Raw genomic sequence first — 22,546 nt, forward strand, 5'->3', positions numbered from 1 at the left:
TCCGCAGTGCACGCTATTCGCACAGGGTATACGCAACAGCTGGGCATTGCGAAGCTTTCCTAAAGAACACACACAAAGAGCAACAAGCGTGAATCGACTACACCGCTTGCAGGGCGAAAAACAAACAAAAAAAAGCCTGCAAAGTTTCGCGATGCGCGCATGCGCTTGCAAACGTCGCGACAGAAATCGCGTAATGTTTCGCTGCGCTTTCGCTAGGAGGCGATGCGGGTGTTTGCGATGTGGAGGCTTCACGAATGTGACGTCAGGGCCTCTCCTTAGTATTCCTTCCTCCATGGGAGACGTCCATGTCGTCTGCTCTGGCGTTCATTGGCTAGCGGTGGCGCGAACGCCATTTCCGCTTTGGTTGAAGTTTTTCGCACGGTTGCCACGGCAGCGGCTGACGCCTCGCAGTTAATGGCGGGTGAGGAGCAACTGAGAGCCGCTGTTAGGGCAGCCACTACAGTGTTCTGTAGTAGCCACGCTACAGCTGTATGTGGTGTTTCGTGAATACGCCGGTGATCAGGATTGCGGTTCGAGTTGTTTCCAAACTACTGAAGCCGTAAGTAAACAGTGCGTAGTTAGACGGCAGCTGCGCACTGTTAGGCAATTACATCCACTACGGACAGCTAGCGCCACATATCGCGATGTTGTGGAACTAGTAGCGGCTTGTGACAGCGGCCGCAAGGAGGCGACAAGAGAGAACCGTCGAGAGTTCGAAGCGGGAACAGGCCCGAGGCATGATGGCAGTTTGGCGTCCGAGCCATGGGGCGTCGCTACCGTCGAAACGATTGCAGCGAACCTGGTACGGGCGGGGATTGAAGGCCTCAGTAAGCCTAAATAAAATAAAATAACGCGGCCACGGTAGTACACAGTAGTAAATAAAAACGTGCTTCTGCATTAAACTATAACCAGCCACGTGTATTACAAGGCAAAGTTTTAAAGAAGTTTTGTAAACATGACTGTGCGTGGCTCCGCTAGGTACCGCCGCCATCACGCCTGCGCAGCGCAGCGCACAAGCAGACGTCGCGCAAGCAAGCACGAGAGCGCATAGAAACGCAAACTTTACCACCGCAGCGAGGAGCAGCGATGTCGCACCTTTATTGCGGCGTGAAGTGGTGCGATTCCTCGGGGAATGAAGGCGAACACTTCTTCAGAATCCCTGCTGACCACAGGTATTTATACTTTCACTATTATATATTTCCCAAGATGTTCGCAAAGTTTTGATTTGACTGTCGTTGACCGTTATGATTTGAAACTGCTGAATGAACAGCGAGTTTTCTTGCTGCCATTCGTTGCTGCAGCTATCTGTTTGAGAAATGGTTACGATAATAAGTTAAAATTAGTGGGCGGGCTGCAGTTTGTGGCTCGACGCGCGTCACCTCTCAAAAGCCGAGCTGTTCGCTAGTTATGGTTGCTCACGTTAGTATATATGTGCGTGCCTCACTGCCTGACGTTACCTCTACTATCTCATGAAATCTAACCAATTCGGATTACCGTGTCATGCAACCGTGTCTTCAGGGTGTTTTGTTACGTGTTACTTTAACTTATGCGTGCTAGTAACATTAACGGAGTGGGATAGTTGTGCTCGCTGCAGCTGTTTTTTTAAGCGCTTTAATGCGTGCGTATACATCATGTCCGTGTAGTTTATGGGTGGTGCTCGCAGCCGACGAAAGTATCGCTCGCAAAGTTATTGCGGAGGCCCCAGTAGCGAACTCGGGACACTGCCCTCAGATTCGAATGTGTGCTGCGGTGTTGCACAAGTGCAAACCACCGCGTTCCTCATCTGTGTGTCTGTTTACACACCGACCGCCTGCTCGGATTTTTGTCGCCGTAAATTGTCCTCATTCCTTCCCTTCGGCGTACCTTGCCGCGCTGCTCGACGGGGGACCTTGAACCAAGCGTGATACCCACCTGCCCCTTTTCGCTCTCGGGAAGCTACCGGAAACAGTTTCGCTTATCTCTTCATTACTCCCTCGTGATGCTTCCAACGGGCGAAGGCATGGCCAAGCTCGGTTTTGGATGTTCATGAAACAGGCCGCGCTTATCGCGCGGGGCCACTTTTTTTTTCCCTCTCTAATCTGGACCCATCCCCACCGCCACCCTTTCACTTTTCTGTATTTTTTTTTTCAATGCGCTGTTTGCGCTTAGCGTTTACACACCATAATTCCTTATAAGCTTTCAATATCGTTTCGACTCGCAAAAGCAGTGGAAAAACAAGAACTCGATCGAGTTGTGTTTCATATATCAAGTTTTAATTCAGAGAATATTGTCGGGATATATGTAATTATCTGTAATTATAATTTAGTGGAGATTAAAAGCAAGCACATTTATTAAGCTTAGTGCCATGCCTTTAAAAGCTTGCAAGTGTATTTACTCTACCAGCTGTTTTTTCACCGTAGCGTGACTAAGTTCGAGTACTTTAATTGCAGACAACCAGTTTACTGCAAGCGAGTTGCCGTCCCTGCTGCTGAGACTGCCCCCCTAGTGTGGAAGGTAGGTGTACCGAACAAGGATCTGTTTCACCTTTCTGCTTGGAATGAAAGGGTACAGAATATTTGGTTGGTGGTGCCACTGTAATACTGCACGAATAGCTTGCAAAAATAAAAACAAAGAGCGGTACTATTTTGTATTCTACACCTGCACACTCGAGCAGATTGTTCTCTGAAATTAGAACAGTAGGTAGAAATGCCACAGCTGTTTTTCAATTACCAGTGCTATGAGAACAATTGCTGTACGTAAACCTTAAATGCAGGAAATGTACTCTAGGGGAAAAAAAATGTTGTTTGCTTGCACTCATAGAGTATCATTTTGCAGTGCTTTCCAGTAAGAATGTCTGAGTGCACTGTTTACATGGTATGGATGAACTGATAGCATGCTGCACAAACGCAAAATGAAGAAACAGGGAGATAGAGCAGCGAAAATGGCTTTTGGCATCTCACAGTATAAATAGTTTGTACTCTGTCCTGTTTCCGTCCTTACTCCTCTAGTGTTTGTGGAGCTCGGTATGAGTTCACAACAAACCAACCTCCCTGCAAGAAAACTTTGTTGCGTGGTATAGATATCTTTTCTTTTTCTACATCAGTGCATAGACTCAGTGCTTTCTTTGTTGAGCTCATTCCATAGAGATGAAAACACTGAGTAGTTTTCCTCAGGCACATGTGAAAATTGCTCCATAAGTCTGTTGCTCAGTATTCACACGTGCAATGCAAAGTGAGGGTATTAAAATACCTGCTTGCCAGCCTTTTATAGCATATTTATTTCTTTTTCAACAGCCGCTTCGCCAAGCACAACCACAAGAAGGCCCACACCACCGTCACAGGTTTCACCAAGTGATGGTAAGTGCAAAAAGTGAGAGAGAGAATTATTGCAAAGTACACATCCTGCATCTGCATAAGGAAGCATGGACCAGTAGTCTTGATGTTTTCCTAGTAGATATGGACACCTAAGCCTGTGTAATATTGTCACAACCTATAATGTTGACAAAACCATACATATAGTTCAGGGCCTGCAACCCGTGATTTGGTTCACGCAATTATTTATATTTCAAATATAAGGTGGGTGCAGTTGGACCTACATAGTTCACACTGAAAATTGTGCTGTCCGATTTGTTGTGATGAGCGTAGCTCTGCGAGATAGGCCAGCGGAATATGATGCACAATCAAGGTGTGCATTCATGTAAATGTGGCTTATGCAGCCCAGATAGCTATTTATGAGATGAATAATTCAAAATCCTCCACTTTGTAAATGTCATTGCCTCTGTTCAGCATTTCATGAAATGTTCATTTTTGCAATGCTTTGTGATATTTCCTTAATCATGGATGATTCTTTGAAGATAAAATGCTTGGAATGTATAAATCAATTATGATTCCTGTCTCAGTCGCAGAATACACATTGCTTCCAATGAAAAATGGCATGGCAGCACATAGTGGTCCGTATATTAGTAGCCCTGTGATTGCGCCCTGATAGCTTAATCGTGATTTTTTTTTCTCTACAAGACTGATGAAAGCCTATACCTTCGCATTCTTCCATGTCTTTTTTTTTCAGCTGAGCCTAGTCCGAGCGGCCTCCAATTTTCCAAGGAGGGCAGCAGCGCGGAGCAGATGCAAGAAACGCCAAGAAAGTGGGCGAAGAAAACGCAGCTCTGTGCACACCCTTCGCACCAAAAAGAAGCTGCTAACACTTCACTCACGAAGTGAAAGGTACCGCAAGGCAGTCGGTCAGATGAAAAAAAGGGACGAGGCGAGGCGAGTAACGCAGCAGGAGGTTTTAAACAAGCTTGAACCGGATTTGTCAAAGGACCTTTTTTGAACTGCTTAAAGCACGAATCAGGCTTGGTACATTCCCAAAAAAAAAAAAACATTGGTCCAAATGGATGAAACAATTCACTCTCAATTCACGCTTCCTCAGAGAAATGCTTCACTTGCCACATGTGCGGACACCCAGGTGCTGGCTGGCAGACATCCCAATGACACCTGGTATCATTCCAGGTGCCATGGATGCAATAGAATCAATCATTAAAGCTTGGCCTCTGCAAGACAAAGCATGCTGTCTTTTATTCGATTAAATAGCCTTGAAAAGACATTTGATGTACGATCAATCAAAAGATATAGTGATTGGCTACACATATGATGGAAACACAAGGACTTCTCGTGTGGCAAATGCAGCCATTCTAATGGCTGTGTCTGGCATATGGAGAATTTGGATGCAGCCAGTAGCCTTTGCAGTGTCCCGCAATGCAACGTCAGCTCTTGCAATGCACAAGCTGCTATTAGATGTAATTATGCAGCTTGAAAAAAAAAGGTCTTTTGGTAAAAGTGGTCATCTATGATCAAGGGTCAAACAATGTCAGCCTGTCAAGAATGCTGATCCATTCTCTTCATGAACCATGTTTTACTGTCAACAACTGCAAACTATACTTCATGTTTGACATCCCACACCTGATAAAATGCACGCGGAATAATTTGAGAAAACACAAGCTCACGATTGGCTCCGAGGTTGTTGACTGGGCGTACATTGAAACCTTTTACAAAAATACTCGCAAATCACGCCTCTAACACACCAACTGAACATCTAAAAAAGAAAGATTGCTAAGGAAGCTCAAAGAGCAACATATCTACAAGATGCCCTTTGCTGACACACGGCCGCTGGATAAAAAGTGCGCTTTTTCATCCAGCGGCCGTGGCTGACATAAGAGTGAAGTATGCCACACAAGTATTCAGTGAATCTGTCTCTGTGGCACTCCCCACTCTCATTGCCATTCAAGAGCTTCCTCTTGATGCTAAATTTACAGCTCTGTTCACAGAAAGAATGGATAAGATTTTTGACAGCCAGAACAGTTCGACCCCAAAAAATCAGGATGATAAGTTGCGGTATGCAATGATTGATGGGTCGGAACACCGTGCTTCCCTTGAGTCATGCATCAGTTGGATTGCCCAATGGCACTTTGGTAGTCCTCGGGACAAGCAGCCGCGCACTGTTAAAGGTTGGCAGATTAGAATCAAAGCCTTGTTGTTGCTGTGGACTGGTTTAAAAGAGGACTTTGATTTCACTCATCTTTTCACACGTTGATTGCAGCAAGATCCCCTAGAAAACTTTTTTGGAATCATTTGTCAAAAACATGGCTGCAATGAGACACCAAATGTGTACCAATTCGTGGCGGCTCTAAAACATATTTGGATTGGCAAGCTCTTCAAGCTTTCTCAAGGAAACTGTGAGGTGACAACAATTGCTTTCCTCAACAACTTGGAGAGTGCATCTGCATTGTTGTCAACTATAGCAGCACACCAACCACAAGCCACAGCACGCAGCAGGCCTCTGATTCATCTGATGTGCAGGCATCTTCACAAGATGCGACCGACATGGTGTATGAAAATGTTGTGTACCATGTCGCTGGTACTCTTGTGAACAGCTTTTCTTGAACTGAGGACTAGTGAGTGCATATGTGAGAGAACACTCCTTGAAGTGGATGGAGGCTCTCTCCATGGACGACACCAATTCTTTGCACTACTCAAGGAAAGTGGTGTACCCGAGAAACTCCTCGGTTCCATTGCAGTAACCTCTGAATCGTGTCTGAATTACATAAAGGAATTAGATTCGGCCTTCAGACATGAAATCAACTATTGTGCACATTTTTCCAATGTGTGCAAAAATCTGGTGGAAAGGATGCCAATCCGGCAAGCTATTTTCTGTTCAGTTGGCTGCACTGAGAAATTTCTTAATATTCTGCCGCACAAGGCTACATTGGCACATTACATTTGTAAACAAAAACACACGAGAAACAAAGTCAAGGCACAGTGCTTCTGCCAGCAATAACGTAAAGTAGCAGGCTAAATTTATCCTGTGCCTTTCTAGAACATGATTATGTAAATTGGATTTCCAGTGCAGCCTTCTGCACCCATTTCCTATCCATTTTTTAGATGTGTTGCACTATTTCTTTTTTTATGTGTATATGTACGTATTTTTATGTATATATGTATATTTTATGTAGGTATATATTTATATATGTGTATTTATAATTCTGCTGTGGTTGTATGTAATGCATTGACTACTTTTGCTCCTGCTGCGTTACTTTTGTATTATACAAGTTTAACCGACTAACTTTTTTTTGAAGCCTTGTGTGCCCCTATCAGCATGAGTATTACAACCAGAGGTTCTGGATTGCTTTAGTATTGGGAAATGCCAACACTTCCCAAAATGCACTGGAAAACCCTGCTCGTTCTGCTTTCTTTCTGTTTGCTTGACATGGTTTGGAAGGCAATCAAACATCCAGCCTCCCAAAAAATGCCAAAATTTATATAATACTGACGACTCGTTTTACACTGAAGCAGTCTTTACAAACAGTAACAGTGTGATTAATTCACAATGAACGTTGCAAAAATAGGTTGATTAATAAAAAATGTGGAGGTTTTATGTCCAAAAACCATGATACGAATATGAGGCATGCAGTAGTGGAGCACTTCAAATATTTTGAGCACCTGGCGTTTTTTTTAACGTGCACCTAAATCTAGGCAGATGGGCCTCAAGCGTATTGCATCCATTGATATGCAGCCGGGATTCAATCCCACTACGTTCGGGCCAGCAGTTGAGCACCGTAACCACTAGACCACTGTGACGGGCCACGAAGGTTGAAGCATGCATGAATTCAGGTGCTCGCCAAGTCCAAAAGATTTTCAGCACCCAGGGGCTCTGTCACTTTTCAATTACAAACCTCTGGTCATGACTGTTGTGCCACTGCAAAGAACTGATGGTGTCAGCTATTCACAGGCATAAAAGATACATTGATGAAGTGCTCAGCTCTGTGAGGATTCCAGAGGGGTTTGTGCAGAAGCTTCGACTCGGTTGACATGCATGTTAGTTTGAAATAGAAGCATGCATCCATACTCACTGAAACTATTCACAACGTACTGTTTGTGTAGAGCAACTGTGTTTCTTGTTTAACTAAACTCTGCAAACTCCGACATTCCACTTCCTGAACCAACGAATGACAAGCGATGCAGTTCTAGTTAATGGCACATTATGATGAAACTGTGCAGCGTTCCCCATCTGCTATTTAAGTACTGCTCAGAAAATCTTCTGACATTGTGATGGATCCAACATGATACCTGGTAGAAAAATAATAGGGAAGCTGCGTTCAACTTTGCACTTTACTCTACTTATTTCTTTGATAAGATGCTTATCTTCGTGTATATTTCATGTTACCTTGAGTATTTCGCACCACTTCCAACTTGACTAATGACCTGTGATCATTCCTGTTGTTCACCAGTCACAACCACAATGTTTCCACAAATTTCAAAGGTCACCTCTGCAACTTAGTCTAGACCATTCTTCGTTGCGTTTTTCTCCCTTTATTACTTGAAAATTAAAGCATCGCGTGTCTTGTTCACATCACGTGAGCTTGCCTGCAACACATTTACCTGGAGGAAAACATGATCAGGGATAAGCTGAGCCAAACGGTAGATTTGTCTCACTGCTTTTACAAAATAATATGCTGTAGCACTGCAGCATATTATGACATTGATCTACTTATGCTCCATGGGTTCGTCTACATGAGCCAAAGGCTATGACTGTTAGGTGCACTTTCTGTGTACATATATGCAAAAGTATGTGTGTGTGTGTATGTGCAAAAGGGAGTGACACAACGCAGGGCAATAAAAAAAAAGTACAGGAAAGGGTGTTTTTCCTATACCCCTTGTTTTCTTCGGCTTGCGTTGCGTCATTATCTTTTGCACAGTATGCACCAACCATTCGAACAACTTGTTTTGTTATGATATATTTCAATGCGCGGGATTGTTTCGCTTCATGCTGCTAGTCATAATCTGTACAACTCGTATGTATACACTTATTTACGCTGATGTAGCACTTTATATGCTTACCCTGCTTATGTGATTGTATTATGCTGTATTATGCGTTTTCGTATCCTATTTATATTGTACGCGTGCTCGATGTACGCATTCCTGTATTCAGGTTTTACCACAGCAGTATTTCGAATCTTTTTCGTTTTCTTTTGTTATTGTTACCGATATTATAGCCCAAATATTGCCTAAACGTGCAGCAATTTACGTTTCCTTCAATAAAATGTCATGTGAAGAAAGTTATATGCGCTTTTTGCTTCTCGAGCGAGCGCCGAAAGCGGCTGCTATGCAGCTGCGACGGCGCCGCTCGCCACCATTCGCCATGCTACCACAGAGGCTACAACGAAGCAGAAAAACAACTACACACATTACGTACGTACATCGGCAATAAAGAGAGAAGACAGTGCAGTAGCAATTAGTGCGCAAACGCTCGAACCGACGTCGCGGCCGCGGGGCCGGCGGCACCACGAGCGAGGAAGCGACCGCGAACGGGCGCGGCCATATTGGATTTTTTCCTTTCGGATTGGCTCGCCTCCAGCAGAAATCCAAAATCCAGTCAATCCCCGCCGCTCCCAGGAACCGCCACCGTCGCCGGAAGCGGAAAAACGTCCCCATTGGCCCTATGGATATGTCACTCCACTGGCGGGAAGCCGCGCTCACGAAGAATCAGTCATGGCACTGAGCCGTGTCCTCAACTGGGAGACAGAAATAAGTGCCTTATTCTTCCTCCAACAATCACTCTATCAGTCATGTAATCTGTGTGAATCCTTATTAAACCTGTTGTTTTCCATTCAATCAGTCGTGTCATCATGCGCCTCAAGTGAACACAAGGCGATCGAAGCGAGAACTTTTGTTAACATTGTCAGCCGCTAGGTTGGTGGCTGATAATCTCTGCTCTTGCCTCAGTATATAAAGCTTTAGCATCACCAACAAGACTGCTTTTCATGCACTCTTCAGCTGTCATATAGTCTTAATCATGGTCCATCAGTGAGCTCTCACTTTATGTTCGACATAATTTCGTATCTGATGCTGTATCGCTGTATCGTCACACCGTGTTTAGTTGAAAGCCACTGTGTTCACAGCTGAGTACCATCACTTCAGTGATGTAGCTGTGAAAAGAGCCACCACATGTTATCCTCTGTGTCTCGTATGTTGTCAAAATTAGCTTTTTATCCCTGGCTCAGATAACTACCTCATTTCTCTCTGATTTTGCTTATGTTACCACGGTCACCTGCAAGTTATACAATCGCAGTATTACGTAGAATGATCGCTTCACAAAGTTAGCAAAACTACGGGAGATGTCACGAACGGTCACAGCAATGCCAAGTTGCAAGGCAGTTTATTTTAAAACATGAAATACACAGTGATTGAACAACATTGCACATTTTTGGACCGGTCTCGCTGCAGGTGAAAAGCTGAGTTGGTGCTCCAATGAGCACTTAATCGTTAAAAATATCAGGTGCAATCGTTATGCATCGAACGCGTAGCCGTCGGTAGCCTCGAAACTACTCAAAACATGAACGGCAACGTAGAGCCCTACCTGCAACAGGTAAATAAACCGAACGGGCTAAAACTTGACGTAAATGCTGCGGAGGTTACGGGAAAAAGCGAGCTTTGATATTAGCGAAGCTGTGTAAGCCTATGCGGCATATACGTAGAGTCAAACAAACGTGCGACCTCGGCGAACGTCTCGCTCCAACGCGCAAGTCTTGGACGTCTACTACCATGGAGGAAGGAATACTAAGGAGAGGCCCTATCCTATTTCAATGCATTGCGAAAAGTGTGGCGGAAGTGACGTCAGATTTATGGGGCAAACAAACCGGTATAGGGCAAACAAAACAGCAGACGCCCCGCGGCGTGCTCTCCGCGGTCGTTAGCTTCTGCGCAGATTTGTAGTCCCGGCGTAAACTTAGCGCGTATTGTGCGGTTCGCACGCAGTAAAATGTTGCAAGCAGACGTTTACCAGGCTGTGTGCGTGGCAGGCCCGAGCGCGGCGTGCTGAAATTCTTCGTGGAGCGTTTTTGTGCAACAGTACAGAATACCGGTACGTGCCGTGATCAAAAACGTTCAGCCCCTGCATCATCGTATTCGAACTCACCTAGCAGTGACTTACGCGTTCTGCTGGGCGTTACGCCTTCCCTTTCTCGTAGCCCGATTTCCCGATCTGTTGCCGGATTAGCGGTTCTTTGTTCGTGTATATGGAGTGAGCGTAGTAGCTATTCGACGCAACGCCAACCTATAGTTGACGTAACTTCACGTCGAAAGGAGGACACCGCTGTATTGTATACGCGATCGTGCACGTAAAGTTTGTAATTCCAGTACGCATACACCAACAAGCACGCAGCGAGCGCACACCGCACAATACATACATCACGTAGTCCGATAACAACAACATAAGTTTATTGCCCTTTCGTTGAACGACACAGCCTCTAAAAACGTACGATGCCTTCCGCGCATGTTATGTACGGCGCATCAGACGCCAAAAACAAAAGTGCACGTGTGTTCTGAGTTGACACAATGAGTAAGAAGCAACAGAGCGCACATCCGAGAGCTTCGCATGCAAATACCATGCATTAATGATCAGCAATGAAGCGAACGTGTACGTACACATGAAAAGTGACTCCCGGTACTTTCCGCAGTGCACGCGATTTGCACCGGGTATACGCAACCATACGCAACAGCTGGGCATTGCGTAGCTTTCCTAAAGAACGCACACAAGGAGCAGCATGCGTGAATCGACTGCACCGCGGCGCCGCTTGCACGGCGAAAAAAAAAAAAAGGCTCGAATCAGGGGCGTAGCCAAGGGGGGGGGTTGGGGGGGTTCAAACCCCCCCCCCCCGAAATTTTTCAGTTTTGCTTGCGTATATAGGCACGCACACATACAAACGCACGCACGAACATACAGAAAGTATGGTTGAACCCTCCCCCCCCAAAAAAAAAATTTCTGGCTACGCCCCTGGCTCGAATCGCGCATGCGCTTGCAAACGACACGGCGGAAATCGCGAAACGTTTCGAGGCTCCTTCGCTAGGAGGCGATGCGGGTGTTTGCGATGTGGAGGCTTCACGAATGTGACGTCAGGGCCTCTCCTTATTTTTCCTTCCTCCATGTCTACTACTCGTCGTTACGCGATGCGTGCGCAGCTGCCGTCTATCTACGCAGTCAGCCCGACACTGTTTACTTACGGCTTCAGTAGTTTGGAAACAACCCAAACGCAATCTGATCACCGGCGTATTCACAAAACACCACACAACAGCGGCTCTCAGTTGCGCGTCGACCACCAACGTCGGCATGCCCGCCGCCTCGGCTGCTGCCAAAGCGGAAATGGCGTTCGCGGTACCGGCAGCCAACGCCAGAGCAGACGACATAGGCGTCTCTCTTGATCTCCCCTCTCTCTCCTGCGTTCTGTAGCATGCGGTTGTCAAACACGCGTCCCGGCGCAGCAGCAGGCGAAGACCGGCGGTGACCAACGCGACCGGCGGGGACGCCAGCCAGCGCGAACACGCGGTTTGGCGCGAAGCGTCGAAGCAGAAGAAACCTCCGCACTCAACGAGTACTCTCCACACACTCTTTTATATTCACGTCTCCTGGGTAAAGCAGCAATGCCAGAGCGGCGCCCTATGGCATTCGTACAGTGCAATACTGAACCGAAACCGAAACACAACAATGAGCTCGTGCAGAGGGCACGGAGGAAGCCAAGTTTCGGCGCAGTCGCATTTTCAGCGCAGCTTAAGAAACTAGGGTCTCTAGAATTACGTATCTATGTATTTTCTATTAAAGGAACACACTACCTAATACTTAGCTAGTGATGTTGCGCCTCAGATATGCGTAGTGTTTGCTTTTTGATCAACAATGTACACAAGTATGAACCTAGTCAGCCGTTCACGATGGCTGGCCCTTGGGCAAGTGGTTCAACTTTGGCCGAGTGGCTGAATCGAGGGACGTGCCGACAAACAGAAAGAGAGAAAGACAGACCAAAATTTCTGCGTTTAAGTTCCCCAAGAAAGACTATCGTCTTTAAAACACGCACATGTATGTATGTCAGAGTTGGCGAAGCACAACCAGAATCAAGGCAGATGTTGGCAGCCATTCATTACTTACATAGACGTCAGACTCTGCCCAGGCGGCACTGCAAAAAACACCGCCACCAGCATCCTCATCGCAGCCCTGGCGCTAACTGGGTAGTACAAAGAGAGCCGCTCTCAAGCGAATGTGCATAGGCCACAATATAACCACCCCTCTTTCGTTGGTGTCGAGTCGCGGTTTCCTGAAAATAAAGGACCTGAAACAAAGGAAGCTGATCAAAGCGAACTGTGGGTACAATGCAAAAGAAGCTTTAGTTATTCCGGCGCGCTACAACTCCCAAGTACAAGCGAGCATCGCACACGACATCGAGTTCGAGGCAAGCCCTCCGACATCCGTTCTCTAGCGCCTAAATGCGCTAAACTCGGGTATATACGTAATGCCAAAGCGATGAAGTACATAGACGATCAATTTACTTAGCTATGTATCTTGCGATCGGTGGTACAAAACTGGCTTTATTAGGGACGAATGACCCGGCGATTTTCGCCTTTTCAGTTGCGTTCTTCCTCAATTCATCTCTCGCTTCCTGCGCATTGGAGTGTTTTATTACGCATGCTCAAATGGTCTCTTGATGTTCGTCTTCCGTTTGTATATACTGCAAATTGGGACACGTGCGCGTCCACTTTCGCGGAATACAACCAACGGCAAAACCGTGGCCTCCGTGATAGCTACGGCAACCGCGGAGGCCACGGGCAAAACAAACCTGAAGTTGGTCACGACCAACATTCTGCGATTCACTTGTATGACGCACGTGGTGTTAGCTAGTTAGAACCAGAACTCTGAGCCTTCAAAACGTACGTGCGCGATGCTGTGTGGTGACGACCAACATCTGTGCGTATCACGCGTGTTCACTCTGCCTCTAGCTTCTCACTTCGTGTTACACGGCATGCACCGTGGTCAGAGGCTCTGCTGAGCTTGATAGTCAAGGTTACGGCTGTTCTCCATCAGGGCTACGCAAAACAACAGCAGAGCCACATTAGGCAGTTTTAGAATAGCGTACGCAAAGCCTTGCGTTGGCTTTTCTCGCAATTGCGCATGCGTCGTACGCTAACCGCTTGCGGGCTCCCGCTGTGTGACGGAAATAGCGGGCCGCAAACGCTAACTTAGCGTACGCTATTCTAAAACTGCCTATTATCACACCGTCTCATGCGACCGGATGTGGAGAACGCGGGCTCTTCGCAACGGCCTGAATCCAGCGCTCTAGCCTTTCTTCTTCGTGCGACAACTATAGAAATCGGTAAAACTGGACGTTGTTATTCAGTTTTTTACGTCCGTAGCAATTCCCAACGCAACCGTAGCGTCGATTGCGGCGTTTCTTCGTAGCGTGCGAAGCGGTCTCGTCTGCTGTTGTTTTCGCTGTTGTTTCTGCTGTTGTTTTCGCCGTCCTTCTGGCGAGTGATCCAACAAGCACTTCACGACGGTTCGGTGGCGCGTCGGAGAGAAATTCGGAGAGAAATTCAGAGTTCTCATTCTGAGTGTTCAATGCGCAAGCACAGGCGATATTATGCTTATTCGTTGTTTCGCACTCGCTATTTGCACCTGGTCCCACAGCAAACTGTGCGAGGGAGCCGGTCTTTGTACTACCCAATATTTCTCCGACAGGTGGTGCCACGCGTCTTGGAAACTCCAGAGTCTGACGTCTATTGTGTGTCGCATGGGCTCAAGAAGATAGGCCTACGTTCGGGGGTTTCTGTTTTCTTTGTCCCGCAAGGCGCAAACTGCATCAGTTGTGTGCTAGGACATGCCCTGTGAAGCAGGCGCCGCGCAAGCGTAAGGGCAAACATAAAAACCATTTTGTTGAATGTGCCGACAAAGTTGTGAACAGTGTTCCCATTTCCTGTGGTCTAAAACATGTTGGACTGACGGGGAGATGCCGGAACGTTAGATTAAAAGCGCACAATTTCAAGGTGCAGAAATGAAATGACGGTTCCTTGCCCAGATGTGTTCTCAGTGCTGCTGTACTCCCGCGTTCGACCAGACCGGGGTCCCGGCCAAACAAGCAAATGATCATACCAAAGTGATCATTGAGGCCTCGCCTATTGCCAAGGGTAACTGCGTCAGCAAGCCCTCGGTTACTTTGACCACAAAAGAGCTGGCTTTTCTTCACAGCGTAAACTACGGCCCACCCCAATGTTATGCTTTTCCCTGACTCTTCAGTGCATTTGTTTATTATGTATTTCATCATGTCCGATAAGTGTTTTCTGCTTAACCTGTTGACGATGGTTACGCGATTTTTTTGTGAGCGCTCACGTGACGTGGTATGATGACATATATACATGTGCGTTTTTTTCGATAAACCCTCAGTGGGAAGACAGCGCTGGTCTCTTTTCCCTTTCTTGTTCCTTGTCCGTTCTGCGCTGGTTGTTGAACATGGATTACCAACTAGCCCAACTTCAAACTTTGCTACTGCCTGACTGCTTATATGGACATGCCAAGGATTACAGTCGGAACGCTCCCGTCATCTCCTGCAAGCTGGTCTTCGCTACAGTGACACAAACAGTTATGACCGATGCATACATGACAACACATTCCACAAGACACTTCATCACTTCATACACAACACCGGCCTAACGGCGCATATTTAACACAAATATACATAACAAATATTATGCCTTAGGGGCAAGTCTATGTCGCAAAAAAAATAGTGCTTTGCATGAAATTAATTCGCATGCTGCGCGGAATCTGCCAGTTTTTTTGCGCTTCGGGTCTTCCCAGCAATCTTCTATTTGGTTATGTTTGAGGTGTCCACCTAGATACCTACATATGGATGACTACTAGCTCCTTTCATACTCGCGAACGTTGCGTCTTGACGTCCCACGTGCTATGCCAGAAAGCAACGCTCTTTTCCCAATTTATTGCGCATCCTGCATGTTTGCAGTATGCCTCGGTGACGTTTATCGCCTCTGTTACGCTCTCGCAGTCAATGTGAAAATCTTCAATGTCATCAGCCTACACAAGCATTTCCACATAATGCGTTTGACGCATGAGACCGCTAATTTTATTATTGGTAATTCAACTGAGGCACAGGCGCTCAAAGTAGCAGGCTCAAGCAGCACTACGCCTCGGTGGGTAAAGCTGAATGAAGGGGGATCTAGCGAGCCAGTGCCCGAACAGCGCTTTCGCACCTTGAGGCTTGCACTCACATCAGGGCAGCTCCTAGCGGCCTCCAATAGTTAGCGACATCCAACAGCTGCCTTCAATAGCGTTGGACCTACAATAGCGCCAACGCTAACGCGCGTTATGACGCTGTGGTTGCACGCCCCCTCGATTCTTCGTTACAGATTCGGTGTCGTAAAAAATAAGCTGCCGTCGTCAATACAACGCTAATGTATTTCACTCTCAAAGGCAAAGCTTAGGCGCCCTAAGCTTTTATTTCTCGCAGATAGCATAGAGCCAATTCGGCTTTCTAACGACAATATGCAATAACTGTAAATCAAATTAAGGTACACTGCCTCACTTGTTTAATTAACGTCTTATTTGCTTCCTGTTAGTGTTGTTGCATACAAACCAGTTGCAAAACCACTTAAACAATCCAAAACGCCGTTCATGCACAGTGCACACTTCCATGACGTTAAGCTTTTGCTCACAGCAACCCTTCGCTTCTGCTGCAGAAGACTTCGTTCATGGGCACCAGTCCATTGGTCCTTGGTCATTGCCAACATGGGTATCCTTGGCAAGAGCCATGCTGTGAACTTACGAAACTGCTATCTCCGCAACTGATTTCTTTTAGATGCGAAGTATCTTAAGGCGGAGCTCAATCCGGTGGTGGTGGTGGTGGTGTGCGTTCTGACCACCCTTACTGCGCATGCGCATACCCTCTCCACACACCTCCTCTCCCCTCTCCACACCTCCTCTCCACTTTCCCTCTCCCCTTCCCCTCTCCACTTTCCCTCTCCCCTTCTCCCCTCCCCCTTTCCACTCTTCCTCTGAAACGCGGGCTAGACATGCCGAAATTCTCTCCTGCTCAACGCCGCGATGAGCTCGAGCGCATGCGCGTCCCCTCCCCTTCTCTCTCCTCTCCTACGCTGCCCCCCTCTCGCCCGCCTGTAGGCCGCGTTCCCCGCTCGCCCTGTGAGAATTAACGGCCAGGCTAGATGGAAGATACGGCGCGCGTAGCGTCCCTCTTCGCGTTCCACGACGCGAGGTCGGTAGCATGCCCAACGAACGCCAACGGAACGCGATCGTGCAAGTGCTCCGGCTTCGCATCGCCTCATGGTCCCCTTTAGCGGGAGATGGTGTAATTTTTTCACATGGCCCTATGCATTCACGACCGCTCTTTGCTGCATGATGTCCTTCAGTGGTTGTGAAGAAATATAAGACGTTGACTGGCTATTTAGCGTAGCGATCGTAAGAGAGAATTGCAGATGAGAGCATGAAGATAACAGGAAAGGTGAATGCGCTCATCGCCGGGTGACTCGGCGGTTTGCACAAGGGTGTTCATTGTTATCCTCGTGAGTGAGTGAGTGAGTGAGTGAGTGAGTGAACAACTTTATTGAACGATCCGGCAAAACAAGGAGAGGGGAATGGGGTGGTGGAGACTCTTGCGTGCATGCGAGCCTCTCAGCCGCGAAGGGAGCCCCTCGCGCTGCGAGGGTGGCAACGATCTCCATCGACATCTATTCGCGCTGCAGTAAAGTTCTCATTAGTAAATACTGATGGAGAGAGAAAAACACACGAACCACGCCATCACTTAAATGGCTCACATTTGTCGCCGGATGCATGCCACGTACCGTTCAAGCCGATTCACTTCTTCATTTACGACTGAAATCTTCTGCACATTTCATGCAGTACATTGGTTGCAGACACACTACTGCTGCACACGTAATGCTGAAGCGTGGTAGCAGATATTTAAAAGCAAGCAGAGTAACGAATCGGAAATGAAGCAGGATTGCTTACAGGGGACTCTGGAAAAATTACGGGACTATTACGACCACACGGAATAAAGATGTAAGCAAGAAAGCGTTCGCAGTTCCATCGAAGAAAAAGTTTGGCGTGCATACCAGGACACAATAGTAAACGGAACACACATACTTCTTGTTGGCTGTTCCTTTTCCTTGTTGCCATGGGTGTATGCCTTTTATTGCGATGATTTGTTGCTACCTAGCTCAATGTTGGTTGGCCTAAGCTGGTGTATGTCTAAAAAACACCACTTTATTGCATCGTTTGGAAAAAGAAACTCTGTTTAACCCTTTGTAAACCAGAGTCCACATATGTGGACAAAACATATCAGTTGACGTGGGATCAGGCTAGGCAACGCATTGCCTTAAAAATCAATTTGAAATGTTGACAATACTTCAGCATTTCGTATAAACATCTATATGTGTCCACAGCTGCGAACCAACAGCGGTGAGTGCGCACAGAACAATGCCGTTCTAGTCTAGGCGCCTGTAGAGGTGTATGTCTGCGTCTTTTTTTATATCTTCACCCTAAATTAGTAAGAGCCATCCTGTCTGTCTACATTGCGATTTTTTTTCGTTTCTAGCGGTGCTTCGACCCCTTCCTTCCTGACGAAGCTCGAGAAGGTGGCTGAGAACCTGGTGTGACAAATGTCCCAACCTTTCAGAGTTGAGTCCTGCTTCGAGAACCTTCCTCTGGCGGCCTATTCTAAGAGGAAATGTGCAAGCTGCAGCTTGTTTATACGCTAGTCACAGTTGTTGGAAACACAGACCTTCTCGTAGTCTTCGAGCCAGCCTTCTCTATCTTCAAGTGTTCATTCCTGGAAGAATGTGGCTCAGCAGGATTGACATATGTGACCCTGGGATGGTCATCGTTGATTCTCTCGTGCTCGTGACCCTCGCCTTTGCCCTGCTCTCGTATTGTAGCAGTGCTTCTTTCTGTCCGTGTCTATAGCTGCAGTGAGCCTTTGTGACGTCTTCGTAACGACCGAGCTTATTTCATTGCTTGTCGGTGGTGCCGGCTACATTAACGCAGAAGCACTTCCACCAGATGTCACGTTGTTTGCGAATTTGAAGAATTGAGCACGTGAGTTGCTAAATGTTTAGTTCATTATTCGGCAAACCTGTGCATCTCAAAACCAGCCACTCGAATGTACGTCGACACCGGCGAGAGTGGTGCTCATTCGTAGAGCATCTGATCTGGGGATCTCTAGTGCCAGTCCTGTGTTCAGGCGTCGTCCTTCTTCCAGTTGCACAAGGGGTTCTTCTTCAATACTAAACTCGTAGCCTACTTTTGCGTGAGTGGTGGTACATAACAGCCGAATCACTCCTGTTCGTTTGCTTTGGAGAACCTGTTCCAGTGCTCGGCTAGTGCATGCAATCGAGCTAAAATAACCGACGATCTCCAACAACGCCCCCAACAATTAAGGCGCCGCCTGTGCCTAGAAATAGGTAACACTTGTGGCACTTTCAGTAGTTAAACCGGTCAAACTGAAGAATAAGCCGAAGTACCATGTTTAGCAACAGGCGTTTGTGGAATACTTGATAACAAGAAGAGGTGCGCACTCTGTGTTGTAGGGGGCGCCTTTATCTCTGTTCATGTTAATACTTAATACAGGGCCAAAAAATACCGAGGGTAAGCGAGTACAAGTACCTCGGAGTATGGGTAAATGAGGGGGATAGATATATGGAGGTACAAGAGAAAGCATCGGTAGCAAAGGGAAAGAGGAATGCTGCAATTATGAAGCACAGAGCTTTATGGGGATACAATAGGTACGAGGTGCTTCGAGGGCTGTGGAAGGGTGTGATGGTTCCGGGGCTTACATTTGGAACTCGGTGGTGTGCATGAAGTCAGAGGTGCAATCAGGAATGGATGTAAATCAAAGGACGGTGGGCCGCCTCGCGTTGGGCGCTCACGGGAAGACGACAAATGAGGCGGTAAATGGTGATATGGGATGGACAGGCTTTGAAGTGAGGGAAGCGCAGAGCAAAATGAGATTCGAAGAGAGGCTGAGGAAAATGAAGGAGAGTAGATCGGCAGAGAAGGTTTTCAGGTATTTGTATAGAAAAAGCGTTGACACGCAGTGGAGAAAAAGAACTAGGAGGCTCACCAGTAAATATACGGCTGGCAGTGCGGGCGATATGGCAACAAGGAGCATTAAGCGGAAGGTCAGAGATGCGGAGAGGACTTATTGGATGACAGCGATGGAAAAGAAGCCGGCTCTGAGTAACTACCGAAAAGGAAAAAACGAAATAAGGAGGGAAAGGTTTTATGATAATTCAAGGGGAAGCGCTTTACTGTTTGAAGCAAGGTCGGGCTGCCTTAGAACGCGTAGTTATAAAGCGAGATTCAGTAACGAAGAAGAACAATGTACATGCTGCGGGGGAACTAAGGAAACGATGGAACATGTACTGATTGAATGTGGCGATATTCACCCAGGTATACATGTGGGCACGAGTCTACATGAAGCCTTGGGTTTTAGGGACAACAATGGAAAGCTGAACACGCCCGCGATATAAATAAGAGACGGTTAGAGTATTGGTGGCAGAAAAGTAGAGATAAAGTACAAAAATAAATAATTGGGGGGAAAAAAGGTCATGCTGCCTTAAGAGGCAGAGAGATGGACCGTGAATTTATATTTTTTGGTATAATAACATAGATTTAATCAATGTAGATAAGGCATTAGTACAACATGAAACAAGGAAGTTTTTTTGTTTTTTTTTCTCCTTCGAGCCTGGTGGCAGACATGTCACCGCCCCGTTATAAAGGGGACGCTCATAGCATCCATCCATTCATCCATGTTTATGCTGGGAATCAGTCTGGTTAGCATCAAAACCTGCTCTAGGAACTCAGATTGTCAGCGCAGGTTCGATAATCTGAAACATGAGAAAGGCATAGCTGACTTTTTCAAGTTGATCTGCGCATGCAATCGTACCACCTCTGTTAGGGCGTATACATGCTAACCTAAAATGTTTCTCTTTTTCTCCTTGCTGCACAGCTACGTCTCTTTAGACGGAAAATTCTAGGCCAAACAGCAGGTGCTCGTTGCCCTCTATCTGGAGGGATTTCGGTGCCGACCTAAACGATAACACTGACTTGATCTTCCGGTGTACTAAGTGCACTGTGATTGGAAGTCTTATTCGACGGTGATGCTTGATCTGTCGGCAGCGTTATCAGGCTTGGCCTTAAGTCATTCATTGCAGTTTGGTGGTTCGGAAGTTCATGGCGAAACGTACCTACTGTGAACGTTCTTACAAGACAGAAAACGTGGTAGGCTAAGTCTGGTCATGAAAAGTTTTTCTTTCCTGGAATATTCCACTGCGACAGAAGTTCCAAGGTGTTATCTTGGTATTTGACTTTTTGAAACAGATCCTGACACCGTGTGATGTGGTAAAATAGACGCGACGCAGTTTCTCGTCGCTCTCCCATTTGTGGTAGCTGTCGTGCAGTCGTATGCTTTCTAGCAGTGTTTTCTGTTCATCAAGATGTAATCCGCGCGGAATGTTGGCGGCTCTCTACACGTATACTCTGCGATCGCACAGGAAGCACTGGGGCTCTGACCGTGGCGTCTGTCGTGGTTACAAATTAGACGTTCTTGCTCTTTTCCGGCAGTGTCCCATGACTCAAGGGCAATTTTTTGAAGTTTCAGGCATGCTTGATAGTTCTAGGCAGCGTTGACCTTTTCTTCACGGTTGGAGGTTTACCTTTTCTTCGCGCTGTACTCTAGAATAAGAAGGACTTGTTTTAAGTTGCCCGGACGCAATTTATTTCGGAGAGTCACGGCTTTTAAGAGTATCAGGCTTCCTTCCGCACATGCCACAGAGCATTAAACAGCAAAAGCAATTATGAAAATTTGTGCGGGCATCGGCCACGAAATCGTCGCAATTTGGTCGGCGCATTTTGTACCCCAGTTGTAGTGGTCCCACATCAGCAGAAACGTTTGCTACTCCTAAGTACAGACAGACAGACAGACAGACAGACAGACAGACAGACAGACAGACAGACAGACAGACAGACAGACAGACAGACAGACAGACAGACTATTATTTAGGTCCTGATAAGCGCTACCGCTCAAGGCGGTAGAACAACGGCCCTCTGGACAGCCCTGCGTTGGTGTAGAAGTTCTGAGCTCCTGAGCACATAGCTCCATTCCTCTTCGGTCATGCGTTGAGAACCTTGTAATGAAGGGCACTGCCAAAGCATGTGATCTGACGTACAAGCAGCGCCACAATGTGGGCACGTTGGATCAAGGCCTTCAATGAATTGGCTTTGAGAATAAGGACTAGGGTAGGATCTCGTTTGAAACATGCGGAGGGCAGAGGCTTGTGCTCTAGAGAGTTTCTCATGAGGAAAGGAGAAGACCATCCTACCCAGCTGGTAATGTTTTGTGACCTCGTTGAAAGTTAGGAGAACGTCCCTAAAGACCGCTTGGTTGGGGTCCGAAGATCCCCGAGGCTATCCAGCGCGGTGAGTAAGTTCACGTTCACGTTTATTTTAATTTCTTTGAAGTAACATTTCAAGCTGTCAGTGAAAAACATTGCAGTCGCGAATAGATTATTTTAATATGCTACTATTAAGGTGCTTGTAAGGCGCTCACGAGTCAGAAAACAGGATAATCCTACCACAAAATAGCGAACATGTGTCTTAGCGAATAAAAAAATGACGTGTTCGAAGTTCGACCACAATACTCTTACATTATATAACATGAAACTAACATTTTTGAGCCAAGGCTTCAGGCACTCATGTGACGATGTTAAGTTTCACGCATGCGCGATTGATTTACATTCGTAAATATTTTCATATCTTTCGTGCTGTTACGATCCCCTAGCATAATCAGTGCTGTCAAGTCATGCCTTCGCCCGTGGTGCTTTGCATGCGTTGCACCTAAAAGTTCAAAACACTATTGTATCGAGCGTGCTTTGTTCTTTTGTGAAATGTGAAGCAAACAGCGACCATGGATGGCGCGGCCGTACATTATACTCTACTCAAAAAGAGCCAGAACAAAATGATCGCTAAAAACACGCCAACTTACATTTCATCATAATAAATGCACTAGAATTCAGGATATTATATGAACGACACCGTAACTAAATTAATTTCTGAAGCTACACTTGAAATTAGCGGCAAAGCACCAAGACAAGATCAAAGCAAGCTCTCTTAAGCCACTAAGTGGTTAACAACTTTATTCGGATAGCCGTCGGTTTCCTAAGAAGAAATG

The sequence above is a fragment of the Rhipicephalus sanguineus genome, chromosome 4 (genome assembly GCF_013339695.2).
Source record: "Rhipicephalus sanguineus isolate Rsan-2018 chromosome 4, BIME_Rsan_1.4, whole genome shotgun sequence".
In the NCBI taxonomy this organism is placed as follows: domain Eukaryota; kingdom Metazoa; phylum Arthropoda; class Arachnida; order Ixodida; family Ixodidae; genus Rhipicephalus; species Rhipicephalus sanguineus.